The sequence below is a fragment of the Eurosta solidaginis genome, chromosome 5 (assembly GCF_040869045.1).
Source record: "Eurosta solidaginis isolate ZX-2024a chromosome 5, ASM4086904v1, whole genome shotgun sequence".
In the NCBI taxonomy this organism is placed as follows: Eukaryota; Metazoa; Arthropoda; class Insecta; order Diptera; family Tephritidae; genus Eurosta; species Eurosta solidaginis.
This window is the reverse complement of record NC_090323.1, coordinates 108,257,545-108,271,742: the sequence shown is the minus strand read 5'-3', so window position 1 is coordinate 108,271,742 and position 14,198 is coordinate 108,257,545. Positions and strand designations below refer to the sequence as shown.

The 14,198-nt window shown below is 35.4% G+C and overlaps 1 protein-coding gene across 6 annotated transcripts in view; it reads left to right on the top strand.

Annotated features, from left to right (window-relative positions):
• Ltn1 (E3 ubiquitin-protein ligase listerin) overlaps positions 1-14,198 on the top strand; it is a 1,386,601-nt gene that overhangs the window by 410,133 nt on the left and 962,270 nt on the right. The window lies entirely within an intron of this gene.

Below are 14,198 nucleotides of genomic sequence, written 5' to 3'. Positions count from 1 at the left end.
TTAAATTATAAAAGTATTTATGTATAGATATCACTTCAAAATATATAAACTTAGGAACTAATATAAATTAAAATTACTTGTATACAAAAACTAAAAATTATAATTCAAAATTTTCTAACTAAACTCAAATTCATTTCAGAAATTAACCTTCAACGTTTCATCATTCTTATGCAACTAAATAGCTACACCTTTTTTAGTTTTAGTTGAGAAAGTTACAGTTGAAATTCAGAATTTTAAATTGAGGTTTAGAAAATTATAATTGGAATTAAGAAAATTACAATTGTAGCTCAGAATATAGAATTGTAGTTAAACAAATTTCAATTGTAGCTCAGAAAATTTAAATTCAAAATTTTTTGAACTTCAGTTGTAATTTTCTGAATTTTAGTTGCAAATTCTAAACTTAAATTGTAATTTTCTGAACTCCAATTGAACATTCTGAACTTCATTTGTAATTTTCTGAACTTCAATTGCAACTTTCCCAACTAAAACCGAAAAAGGTGTAGTGAAAAATAGTTTACTCCAGATTTTCTGGCAATGTTTTTACTGCCTTCGCCATGCCGCTTTTTTTTTGAAAACCCCGCTTCTTGTGCAACTGCATTGCTTTTCTAAGTTGTTCTTCCGGTTCATCATTGGAAGTCAGGCTAATAATAGATTCTGCAAAATATTAAAATATCAAGATTATGTAAATTTAATACTTTTTACGGATGTTACCCAAGAAAACTGAATAAAACTTTGAGTGGTCTTTAAGGCCCTTCTTCCCATGCGTTCCGTAAACATTGTAGTCCATTATGACTGCACTGCTGAGGACTTTTTTAAGGTTCTTCTTCGCCGAATTTTGCAGCAAGTTCCTAAGTGTTGAAATCTGTGAAAGTGAAAATGATTATTAGAATAGACCAAGTATGATACAAAATCGTTCCAAGCACAACATAGCTTTAGCTCCATTCACAAAGTCCATAACCACAAATTGTTTTTAAGAAGAATTTTTCACATATCTTGTATTTGTTAGTTAGGGACGTTGTGAATTGAGCTACCGATAAGTAATTAAGAAAATTTTAAAACAAATGTTTACTGTCCAAAAGAAAGTGCAATGAAGAAAAACAGCAAAGGACTATGGAAAATAGTTTTTGAAATGTTTCTCCTGGGTCCGTATTTTGTTCTACAATCAGTCTCTCTGGTGACATCGTTGACGAAGGTTGTTTCGCTCTCTGCTACCGTTTCGTTTATTAATTCAACGTGCTTTAATATAAGCTTACATTAAAATAAACTGTATGCGCGAGTGCATACCAAGTTAAAAGTACAATTTATTCTATACCTATACATAGTAAAAAAATTCCCAAACGCGTTGTCGATTCGTGTGATGAAGACCACGGGTCCTCATCGAAAACGCGAAAAGCCATGGCGAAAGATACACCCAGACATAACTACTGGGCTCCTCTACAAATGATGGATGATGAAGGTCAAGATATTGAACTGGATTCACAAGCTGAAAACATCATTGAAAAGAAAAGAGTATTCGTGCCACCAATAAAAGTGTTAACTCAAAATAGTGCATCAGTTCTTAAACTGCTTGAAGAAAAAATAATTACGAACTATGTTGTTAAGAAAATCTCGTTGGGACTAAAAATCATTTGCGAATCAATTGAAGTATATATATAACCTGACCAGGGATAAGCTTAAAGAAAGAGAATTCCAATTTTTTTCCCATGATCAAAAAGAAAAGCGCCCCTTTAAAGTAATTCTCAGTGGGCTTGACTGCAGAACAAATGACGATATTAAATTCGAACTCATTGCACGTGGTCTTAAATGTCAAGAAGTAAAGGCCGTCACAAGAGTTTACAACAATTACACTGATACTATTTATGTTATTAGTTTCGAGAATGGTTCCGTTAAGCTCAATGAGCTTCGGACAAAAGCCAAATCTCTCTTTCGTACAATAGTTAAGTGGGAATTTCAGAGAAAACTGAAGAATAAACCAGTTCAATGCCGAAACTGTCAAATGTTTGACCACGGAGAGAAGAACTGTAATGTTAAATCAAACTGTTCGAACTGCGCTGGAAAGCATAAAACGTCTGAATGTCTCCCCCAAATATTGTACGCTGCGCAAACTGCAATGGCAGACATAAATCGACTGACGTATCTTGTCCAAATCGTGATGCTTATCTCAAAATAAGAGAAAGAGCAAATCCCAAAAACAATCGAAAAGGGAGCACTCACAAAACAAATCATACACATGTCTTCAATGCTCAGTCGTTCCCACTGCTTACGACACACGTTAACAAACTTTCAACACCTAAAGAGGGAGTTCCAATACCTCCAATATGGTCGCATCGTACATTAGCTGAGAAGCAATCACAAAGCGGCTTGTTTACAGAGGAAGAGATAACTAGCCTCTCTTTAGATATACTCTCTAAATTAAAGTTATGTAAATCTAAAGAGGACCAATTTCATGTTATTACACAGTTAGCTGTGAAATATCTGTATAAAAATTCTGTTTAATGGTTGTTGTTTCACCTCTAAATGTTATAACGTGGAACTGTAGAAGTATCCGAAATAAAATAACCGAGTTTTTTGATTTTCTTGTAAGGAACAAAATTGACATTTGCTTAGTGTCCGAAACCTGGCTGAAAAGTAATGATAAACTTTATCACTCCCACTATTACTGCTTGCGTAACGACCGGGAAAATAGAGATGGTGGTAGCGTAGCCATTATAATACATAAATCTGTTAAGTGTACTTTGTTACCGAAAATACAAACTACAGTGATCGAAAATATTGGTATAGAAATTTCATTTACAAATAATACAAAGGTATGTTTTTTTAGTGTGTATTTTCATTGGGGATCAAGAGCAAGTGGTGTCGGTCGCAGATTTAAAGCAGATTTGAGAAAATTGTTTAACCAGAATACAAAATTTGTTGTCTGCGGCGATTTTAATAGTAGACACCGTGACTGGGGTTGTTTGAGGGCAAATTCTTGGGGAAATATCCTACATGAAATGAGCATAACTCTACCTATTTCCATTTTATACACACAAGAGCCCACATACATTCCTGCTGCTGCAAGATCAAATCCGCCAACTCTTGATCTTGTGGTCTCAAATATACCCCATATCATAACTGCACCTACAGCGGTAAACAGCTTAAGCTCTGATCATCTTCCGGTTATGTTTAAGATAAATGATTCCACGAGCCCGTCTCCTCCCATACAATTTGATTTTAAAAACGCAAATTGGAAGCTATACACTAAAGTACTACATAAATCGCTGCGAGATGTGTCATTAGATCTAGATTCCATTAACGACAAATCCCAAATCGATAACAATGTCGCTTTTTTGTCAGACAAAATTTAAATGCGGTCAGATTGGCAGTTCCCAAAGTGCCATGTTAAAAACATCATGTCAGCTTACCACCACATATATTACAACTTATTAGGACAAGAAATTATTACCGCCGTCAATGGGGTCGATACGGAGTTCCAATCGACTTTGAAATGATGAAAAGATACACCCGTTTAGTCAACTTAGAAATTTTGCATCACAGAAATAATTCATGGTCAGAAAAATTGAGTGAACTTGAACATGGATCTAAACCCTTCTGGAATTTGACAAAGGTCCTAAAAAAAGTCCGTAGGAATTCCACAGCTAGTCTCTGAAAGCGAAATTATTTATACAAATGAGAGAAAAGCGGCATTGTTCTCTGATAACTTTTGCGAGTATCGCAAAATTGCGGAAAACTTAGATACGCTAAGCAATGCTAATTTGGTCACTTCTGCTATAAGTGACTTCGATCGTCTTGTCATAAATACCCCTACTTCTTACTATGTAGATTTCAAAACTGTATCATATATCATTGGTCAGCTGCGTACAAGAAAGGCATCTGGAATTGATGACATCAAAAACGTGATGATTAAGTACTTTTCTAAAATTACAATCGATTATTTAACCTTTTTAATTAATTCGTGCCTTAAAATACAATACTTTCCTGACACTTGGAAAGTCGCAAACGTTATTCCTATTCACAAAGCAGGTAAACCAAAAAATCTTGTTGCTAGCTATCGACCAATCAGCCTATTAAGTAGCCTCAGCAAGATACTAGAACAGGTCTTGAAATGTAAAATTTGGGAGGTACTATCTTCCAAAGACATCCTACCAGACGAACAGTTTGGTTTTCGACAATTTCATAGTTTTACTCATCAACTTAAAAGACTATGGAAGCATATAAAACTAAACTTTAATGCAAAAAAATCAACTGCCCTCGTATCCTCAGATATTGAGAAGGCCTTTGATACTATGTGGCATGATGGTTTAATTTATAAGTTAATTAACTACGGTTTTCCGCCGTATTTGATCGCAACTATTAGAAGCTTTTTAACTAATCGATATTTTTGTGTACAAGTTGGCAATGAGCTTTAGTGACCTTAAACTAATTCCTGCTGGCGTTCCTAAAGGATCAGTTATTGGCCCCATCCTCTATATTATCTATTGCTCAGATATACCAGCATTACCTGATTGTAACTACCCAATGTATGCAGATGACATTTCTATTTTTAATTCCCATGAGTTTGGTCAAAAGTCTGTAGAAATACTACAGTATTCTCTAAACATTATCATCGACTATTTGTGTAAATGGAGAGTTAAAGTCAACGCTAACAAATCTCAAGCCCTATTTTTCACAAGCAAAAGAAGTTCTTGTTACTATCCCAATTCTAAACCAAATATATGCAATACTGAGGTGCAGTGGTCGACCAATATCAAATATCTTGGAATTGTACTGACCCAAAATTACGTTTTAGAGATCACACCCAATATATTCAAACTAAATTTAGTATAGCTCTAAAACTTCCGTATCCGTTAATAAACCGAAAATCTAAGCTCAGTAATGAAAATAAGGCCACAATTGCTAAAGTTATTTTTCAATCTATAATTTTATACGGGTGCCCAGTTTGGGGTAAATTTGCCAAAACGCACATTGAAAAAATACAAGTTAAACAAAATAAGTTGTTGAAAATGATGTTTGATTTGCCGTGGCATTTTTCAACTACAAAGTTGCACACACAAAACAAAATCAGTCTCGTTTCGGACCGTATTGGAAAAATAACTGAAAAATTTGAACGCCTCTGTGATATATCTACAAATCCACTAATTTACAATCTAAATAACTCTTAGTTTATCATATAATTAAACTGAGTACTATATTTATGAATAGTATTTATAGCTAGTATTAACTTTAATGCAAAAGATACTTATCAAGGTTTTTTTCTAAGCTAAATCCTAAGTCTCCTAAGCTAGATTTTTTCCCTTATATAAACTTTAAGTATTAGTAATCGATATATTTTAAACTCACTTATAATACTATAGTTGTAAGGTTTATTTAAGAAGCCATATCATCTAAAACCGTGTATTTAAAAAAGTTTAAATAAAATGAATTGAATTGAATTTGTTCTACAATGACGTAAACGATTTTACGCCAACGATAAATATGAATCTGTCAAACTATTTGTGAAAATGATAATACAATATGGATTTAATGAGAAGGCGTGGTCATAAGTTTACGTATGCCATTAATCCGATTCACCAATTACTATCGATTGAGATTTGAAAATTTTTCCACCTATTCGTTTTTAATTTTTTATTTAAAAAGTAAAATTAAGTCTAAGATCGGGTGTAACCAAACTCCATATTCTCAGCCAAGAGCGCTTATCGTACTGACAATTAGTTTAAGTTTTCTGAAATTAAATAAAATTAATACTTGGCTTGATTTACCTACGACGAGGTTTAGGCCGAACTTCTATTTCAATTTGCATAGTGCTTTTTTTGGTTTTTCTTAGAAATTGGCGAGACGCGAACTAAAAGGCTTACGGCGACTCTGAACGTCATCTGCAAGGCAGATGAATTTTCACTGAGAAGCTTTTCATGCACAAATACACTCTTAGTATTTGCCAAATCACTGCCGAGAAATAATTTCTTCTAATTGACAAAATATGTTTCTAAATGTTTGAGGTTTTTTCTCGGGACTTGAACCCAGGACTTCCATGTGGTAGGCGGAGTTCCCTTTCTGAAAAAATTAACCCTATTTTAGAAAACGTAAATAAAAAAAATTCAACCTACAGTTCCTCAAACCGAATTGATTATTTATAATTTTCACTGTTGGATAAAATACTTACAAACAAACGTCGATTCTCAGGAACAACATTTTCATCAATCTTAAACAAATCCTCTGCACACGACAGAGGAAAGCAAGATTTTACTGAGCGCGCTACAGCTTCTTTTTCAACTAACTTGCTCATTACCACTTTTTGGTCTGCAAGTGCAGTCATCACTGCAGCATTTTGAGAAGACATAAAAGCTAAAGAAAATCAAGTTGAATTAAGGTAAATGTAATATGTATATAGAAATATATTTAACATTCTTACAAAAAATGGTCTCCTTCAGGTTTCCGAAGGTTTCTGAAAGTAAAACAAATTACTAAATAGATCGTGCATTCATGAAGAGCTTTTTGCTATGCCAATGAAATTTTATTAATAAAAAATTTGCGTACTGGCAAACTTTGTCCTGCCCTAAAATTGGGTCAATTGCATGCAAACAGGACAAATTGCAATAACTTTTGAGAAAGAACACCCTACTTATAACTTTCTGAACTTGAATTTACATTTTCTGAACTTAAATTGTAACTTTCTGAGTTTAATTTGGAATTTCGGACCTTCTATTGCAATTTTCTGAACTTGAACTGAACTTAATTCTCTAATTCATTAAACAATTAGAAATAATTCAACTAATTCCCATTAGATAATTGAAATTTTTTTTCTAATGGTAAATCTAATTGCAATTAGTTGCCATTAGCACAAAAAATTGGTTTACCTTTACAATTAGAAATCTAATTGACTTCTGCTAATGCAATTAGATATTCATTTCTAATTCAAGAATCAATTATTTTGATAAAGATAAATTTTTTTCAAAAAATGATTGAAGTGAACGAATAATGATGTAAATAAATATAAATAATTGATTCTAATTCGAGCTAATTGAATATCTAATTGCATTAGCAGAAGTCAATTTGATTTCTAATTGTAAAGGTAAACCAATTTTTTTTGCTAATGGCAACTAATTGCAATTAGATTTACCAATAGAAAAAATATTTCAATTATCTAATGGGAATTAGTTGAACTATTTCTAATTGTTTAATGAATTAGAGAATATAAACCAATTCCATCAATTACTAATTCTAATTGGAATTTAACATGTATGCTCCATACATATCAAAATTACCCCCTATGCACTGAATCACTTTTTCTAACAAATTGGTGTATATTTAATTTAAATCGGCCACACGGTGAAAATTTGCATGTGGCTTATTTATATATAAACAGATTTTTTTATTCGGTTTTGGCAATCGAATCTTCCAATTCCAAATGGTGGCAATAGGACTTTTAAGTTGCGTCTAGTTAAAGCGCCAGGTTAACAAACGTATAAGGGTAATATATATGCTACCTTTAGACGTGCCTAAGCAGCTAACGCATGTTGCAAAGTAAAAACCCGTAGCACAATAATTTTCCTTTTTTATTAAAGCCAAGGGATGTTTGTAAATCCCTTAAAATACCTGGTTAAGCGAAAGTTGACGATTTATATTACGATTCTTGAACATCTCAAAATATAAACAGATTTGTTTGCATAATTTTTCGACATGACAGCAGAGTAGTTAGAGAACGCATGTTAACGATGGTACTATCGAAATTGCCTTAATTTAACCCAGGGATGCACCTTAACGTTAAGCTAATCGTTTATCAAAAAATTTCCACCGTTTCCGTTGAAACACTTCGAAATATTATCGATAAAGAAATTATCAAGATAAATTGTATCTCGTTTTTAACCGAAACGAAAAGCTTTCGTTAACGTTAAAAACGTTAACGAAAACGTGATACTTTATGTTTGAATTGTGCTGGCAATGCTATAGCCATGGTGAAGCCGTAAGGTGGCAACAACGAGCGCACATACACACACAAACTCTATGTAATTTGTTTGTGTAATTCGTTGGTGGTAATGTCAAAAATACTCTGAGAAATGTTCGTACTGTCAAAATTCATGAGAAAAGTTGCAATCAGCTTGGATAATGCTTTCACCTTTAATGACTCCGCCATCAATCAGCTTTGCCAGCATAGTTTGAAATTAATAATCAACATAAACGATTTGATTTCGTTTTGATATGGCAGAAAACGAAACGAAATCATTTCGTTAATTTGACGATTTTAACGTTAATAAACGAAACGAAATGACTTCGTTTCGTTTATTAACGTTGATTCTCGTAACGAAATGATATCGTTTCGTTGGTTAAGCATGCCTGATTTAACCCTTGGACTGAAATTTATAGGCCCGACACATAAGATTTTTTATGCATCATCATAAACTGACGGATGAGAGTTGATGATATCTTATACAGATGTATATGTGATGGAACTTACAAGAGGATGATGGTACGTTCTCTACGTTGGTGAAGGATACGCGTTTTATATCTTTCGGCATGGTTGGTTTATATTTATTGTTTAAATTCACTAGATATATGTTAATTTAGTTAATAAGTAGGGAAATTGATATTTTTTTGCATATGATTTCGCACCACCAAACAAAACAAATTAATAATTTCCCTAATGTGTTCAATTTAATTTGAGTTAAAAAGTACCATGTAACAATGGCAGCAATAATATGGTATCAATATGAGGGAGACCTACTAGTTTACATTCTATTTCTTCAATAGGGTATTGATTTTCCTCGTCTATGAGTGAGAAGTCGCCAACGCAAATACGAAGGGACATGGAGTCAATTGGTTCTAAAAAGAAACTTCTCAAATTTGTTAACTCTTTCCCTACTACAAAACGTCTGTCTTCTGAAAACCCTGTAATTTCTATTGGTTTGAATGGTTTAATGAGGCAAAAGCTATCTGGCTTTTTAGAAGAAAAGACGCAATCCTGGGAGAAAAAACACAAACCTCTGCCCCTCAAAGTTTCAAAGCCCTGTTGCTTATCCTTTGTAAGCAACGTTTCATGGCTGACTCTATTTATTATTTGTGGAAGAATTTGAGTTGGCTTTTTTACATACTTGTTTAATGTTTGTAAATAATTTTCGAAATCGTAAGCTGAAAAACTTGATAACAGACCAATTGATTCAACACTCTCCGTTAGATGCAGTAAATGATGGACGTTATAAGTAACAGTGGAATTCCCGAAAATAGTGGAGAAATTTTCAACAAATAAAGATAACATATTTTTTGCAATTTCCAAATTATCTAAATATGATTTGGGACAAAGAAGCATCCTATACGCACAGAATAGAAGCAAAAGTTGATATTTTAGGTCACCATGAACATTGTCCTTCAGAACAAGGACTCCTGTATATAAAAGAAATTGGCGAAACTCAGTTACCTTCCAATTTGAGATTTCGTCGAACGACCTGGGCTTGCGGGCGAATTCCTTCGTTATACACGGTGCTAGAGAGACTAAATATTGTGACATATGTTTATTTTTAAGCTTTTCAACTTTTAAATTTATATCGTCTTGAATCATTCTTTTTAAAAAGTTTCGCATTATCCCCAAATCCTCCAAATGCATACTATCTATCGCTACTTGGCTTATCATTTTCACACCAATTTTTTCTAGTGGAGTCTTTGAATCCCTAAATTTCGGTACATGATGTGTTTTACATCTTCTGGTTAAAAAGTCATTGGCAGTTACCAAATTTCCAGACACAGAAGAATATACCATTACATGGCTTACTTTTACCCCGTTTTGCGTACACTTGCTGCAGCCATGAGAAGATGAATGATAAGGTGTACCGCAAACAAACGCTTTCGCGGGAGCATCACATACAATTGACCTAGTTCAATGCCATTTTCCAAGATATTCTCCATTTCCGTAACAAAAGGATTTAAAAATTCCGAAACATCTCTTGGCTTTCTATTTTCAACATATATACCGACAGGAAAAACACAAACTGTGCTAAAATCAACTAGCCGCACCAATATTGGCCACAATTGAATGCGAGAACTTCTGAATAATGGCAACCCATCAATGTTGATGTCTATATAATCAGTGTCAATTTCTTTAAATATGTATGCAATTTTCTCCAATTGCTTACTCAAACCAACATGGCAATAGAGTCCTGATGGAATGGATTTAGTAACTGCGATTTCTCTTCTTTTCGCATATAGTGTTTTGGCGCTTCTTGGTACATCTAGATTCTCTTCTTGTAAAATACTAAGAAGGCTCTCAAATGCTCTACGTGATGGTCTAAAAGTAGTAAACCATTCCAAAAGTTTTTCTTTACAGGAACGCTGCAGTTTGCCTTCAACCGAATTTCCACTATCTACATTAATAGCTCCATCAGAACAATCACTTTCCTCCCATTCATACTTAGTAGGCAAACTCCCTATATCGCCAACTCCACTTATGCTAACACCGCATTTCTCCACAGAGGATTTTGCTGGCCCTGCTTCATCATTATTATAAACTGGTCTAAACAATTTCCTAGCATATATATAGATCGAAAAAATATAGTCGGCCGATATGATCGTCCGTGCTAGTGTTATGTTTTTCTTAAAACAGCTGTTGTTATATTACAACTATGACAAAGTTTTTATGGAATAGCCACAATATTTTGTTTTCCAAATAATATATAAAGTATTACATGTAAAACCAATGCGGTAACGACAGATAGCAAATCGATGATAGGCTGAAATGTATACACGCTCATTTGAATTCATGTGTTTAGTTTTTTCGGCCGACTTAAGTCGGTGGCAGTGTAATGGCGGATACATCATCGCTTTGATCGCTTTAAAGAGAATAAAGCAGCACAGGCACAAAGCGAAGCAACGCGAGCAAAAAATTTACATAGATCGCCTTGCTACGTTGATTTTGAACAATGAAACGTCTTGCTGCTTTAAAATAAGCACAGATTTAACTGCACTACACTACGCGGCAAAATATTCTTTGCGTGTATTATTATGGGCAAAGTCCAAAAAGTGTAGCGTCGTTGACGCTACATGTCGCGTATGTAAGTCCGCCTTTAGTTTTATTGACGACATACGAAATATCTGTACTGTGAAACGCGTATTAGATGAATAAAAGGCAACACATAGTTTATATGAAAGTATTTAATTAATTTAATGTAGAAAAGTTAATTAGTAATAGGAAAGTAAATGTGTCTTCGTTTGTCCCGAGCGCGTAACTAACTCTAACCACGCCAATTGCTCATTAGTGTTCGGAGTTTGTTTTTGAGGTTGCCATACCGTAACAACTCGGCCCATCCTGCATCTCTGATCGCCCTCGATCAGATGTCGTCATCGCCCGTATTACTCGGACTATCATCGTCGTCGTCAGGAAGCTTATAATTAAATAACTTTAACTTGTCGGATGAAAATACAGTAGATTAATGCCTCTGAGCACGTCGTGAACCAGGAAGATCTTCGATAACGTAGCGATCGTTGCCATGAACTTTAGCAACGACAAAGGGTCCCTTAAATCTGGGCTCTAACTTTCGTGGTTCGCCAGTACTACTGACTTCGCTTTCGGCTAGTAAAATGTCACCTTCTTTATAAATCCTCGGTTTAGTATGTTTGTGGTCGAATCGTTGTTTTGCTTTTTCTCGTTGAGTGGTGATTTTTTCGGCCGCAACCTTGCGTATAGATTCGATATCTGTGGTGTATGATCCTTCGTCGGACTGTAATGTGAGGATGGCTTTGTTACGTAGCGTATCACTCGGTTGATAATTAAACAATAATTTATGAGGCGTTCTACCCGTGGTTTCGTTAGTCATCGTGTTGAGAGACCACTGCAATGAGAATAAATTTACGTCCCATCGTTTATCGTTGGTTTTTGATGTTCGTGGCATGGATATTAAGGTTCGGTTCACACGCTCGGCATGTCCATTAGCCCTCGGGGTACGGACAGCATTAAGTATATGCGTGATATCATTGTCGACACAAAATTTTTTGAATACGTTAGAAGTAAAAGCCGTGCCTCTGTCTGTGATCATTCTGCCTGGCGTTCCAAAGTAACTAAATACGTCGTTAAGTACATCGATGACATGCTTCGTTGCGGTGCTTTTGACAGCACGAATAATCGTTAACTTAGTGGACGCGTCAACGATGACTATGATGTGTTCGTTCCGTAGACTGCTTCGTGGAAACGGACCTAAATGGTCCAGGTGTAACGTTTTGAATGGGATCGGGTCACCATCGGAATAATGATACTCCCCCTCCCTTTTGCCACTAGGTTTTTTATTATATGCGCAGTCCACACAGGAGTTGATATAAGATTTTGTAAAATTTATCATGCGAGGTAACCACATAGTTCGTTTTATTCCGTCGATCGATTTGTGAACACCCTGATGGCCTGCCTTATCGTGAGATTCGAAACGTATTTTGTAGCGTACAGATTTTGGAACAATCCATAGCGACCTATCTTTGTCTAATCGATAAAGCCTCCCCTTATCAAGGTGGTAGCCATCCATTTTAGTAACGTTTCGCTTATTCATCTCGTCTACAATTGCTTTTATCTTGCTATCTTGTAGTTGTAAACTGAATAACCAATCACCATTTTCGACGTTAATGTTGTTAATTCGTAGTGATGTTGGTTCCACTTCGTGTGGAGGCTCGACAGGAGACCTACTCAGTGCATCAAGGTGGTTCATGAGCTTTCCCGCCCTATGTTCGACTACGATTTCGTAGTCCTGTATGCGGAGCCACCACCTAGCGATGCTTGGAATTAATTCTCGTTTGGTCATTACCGTTCGAATAGCGCTACAATCGGTTACAACCTTTATCGATTTACCCTGGATGTAATACCTCATCCTCTCCAACGACTCAACGACAGCTAGGCATTCTAATTCATAGCTATGATATCGTCATTCAGCATCTGTTGTAGATCGACTGTAATAGATTACGGGTTTCCAATCCCTCCCCTCACGTTGGAGCAATACGCCAGCTACTCAAACAGAACTGGCGTCGGTATGAAGTTCATGATCGACTTCTAAACGATATGCAGCTATAACAGGCTGCGAAGTTAATGCTAGTTTCAACTTATCAAATGCTTCGTTTTTTCCTTCTCCCAAACAAACGGTTGATTTTTGCGCAATAGTAATCGTAACGGCTCTGATAATAGAGCGTAACGAGGAACGAATTTTCGGAAGTATCCACTAAGCCCCAAGAATTTTCTAACTTCCGTGAGATTTATGGGTATTTTAAAATTATGAATGGCTTAAATTTTTAACTTACCAAGAGTGATGCCTTCAGTATTAATTGATGACCCAAAAACTCGATTGTCTCCCGTAAGAAAACGCATTTGTCGCTGTTAAGTGTTAATGACAACTCTCGTAGGGCTGTAAAAACGCGTCTTAATTTCGGAATAATGTCGTTAAATGTCATGCCAGGAACCAAAATATCATCAATATAATGGATAATGTCGCCCGGTTCTGTTTTTTCTTTAACTTTTGCCATTAACCGCTGGAAAACCGCAGGCGCGTTTTTTAACCCGAATGGCATACGTTTAAACTCATAGAGTCCTTCCGTCGTTACAAACGCGGTGTATTTTCGGCAATCCTCCGCGATTGGTACTTGGTAGTAACCGCTATTTAAATCCAATGCACAAAAAATTTGATACCGTTTGGCGTCATGCAAGGTTTCTTCGATATTCGGCATTGGAAACATTTCTTTCTTTGTATATTGGTTAACTTTTTTTTTTAACGAGCGTAATTGGGCTTGCGTATTCCGATTCCGATTTTTGCACGATATCATTCTCAATTAATTCGCGGATCATTTTTGCTATGACGGCCCGTTTTGGTTCCGATACGCGATACGGTTGTTGCGTTATAGGTTCATTTGTAGTTAATGCGATTTTCATCTCGATTGCGTTAGTGTTACCGATTTCACCCAAGCCACACGCGAATATGTCCGATATTCATTTATCAATGCCACGATTTTTTTCTGTGTTTCTGCATCACTTAAGCAGGAGACATTGGTGCTTTATCGGTAACCGTATCGGTAACCTTTTAACAGCTGATTCGACCAACCTTATGAGAATCAATGCAATCGATTATTGGTGCCGCTAAGGTCGTAACCGTATCGTAGCCAACCAATTGGGTTTTGGTTTACCGTCGTAACGATAAACAGCTGATTACGTTAGGAATACGGATACAGCGATACGACATACGGCACCA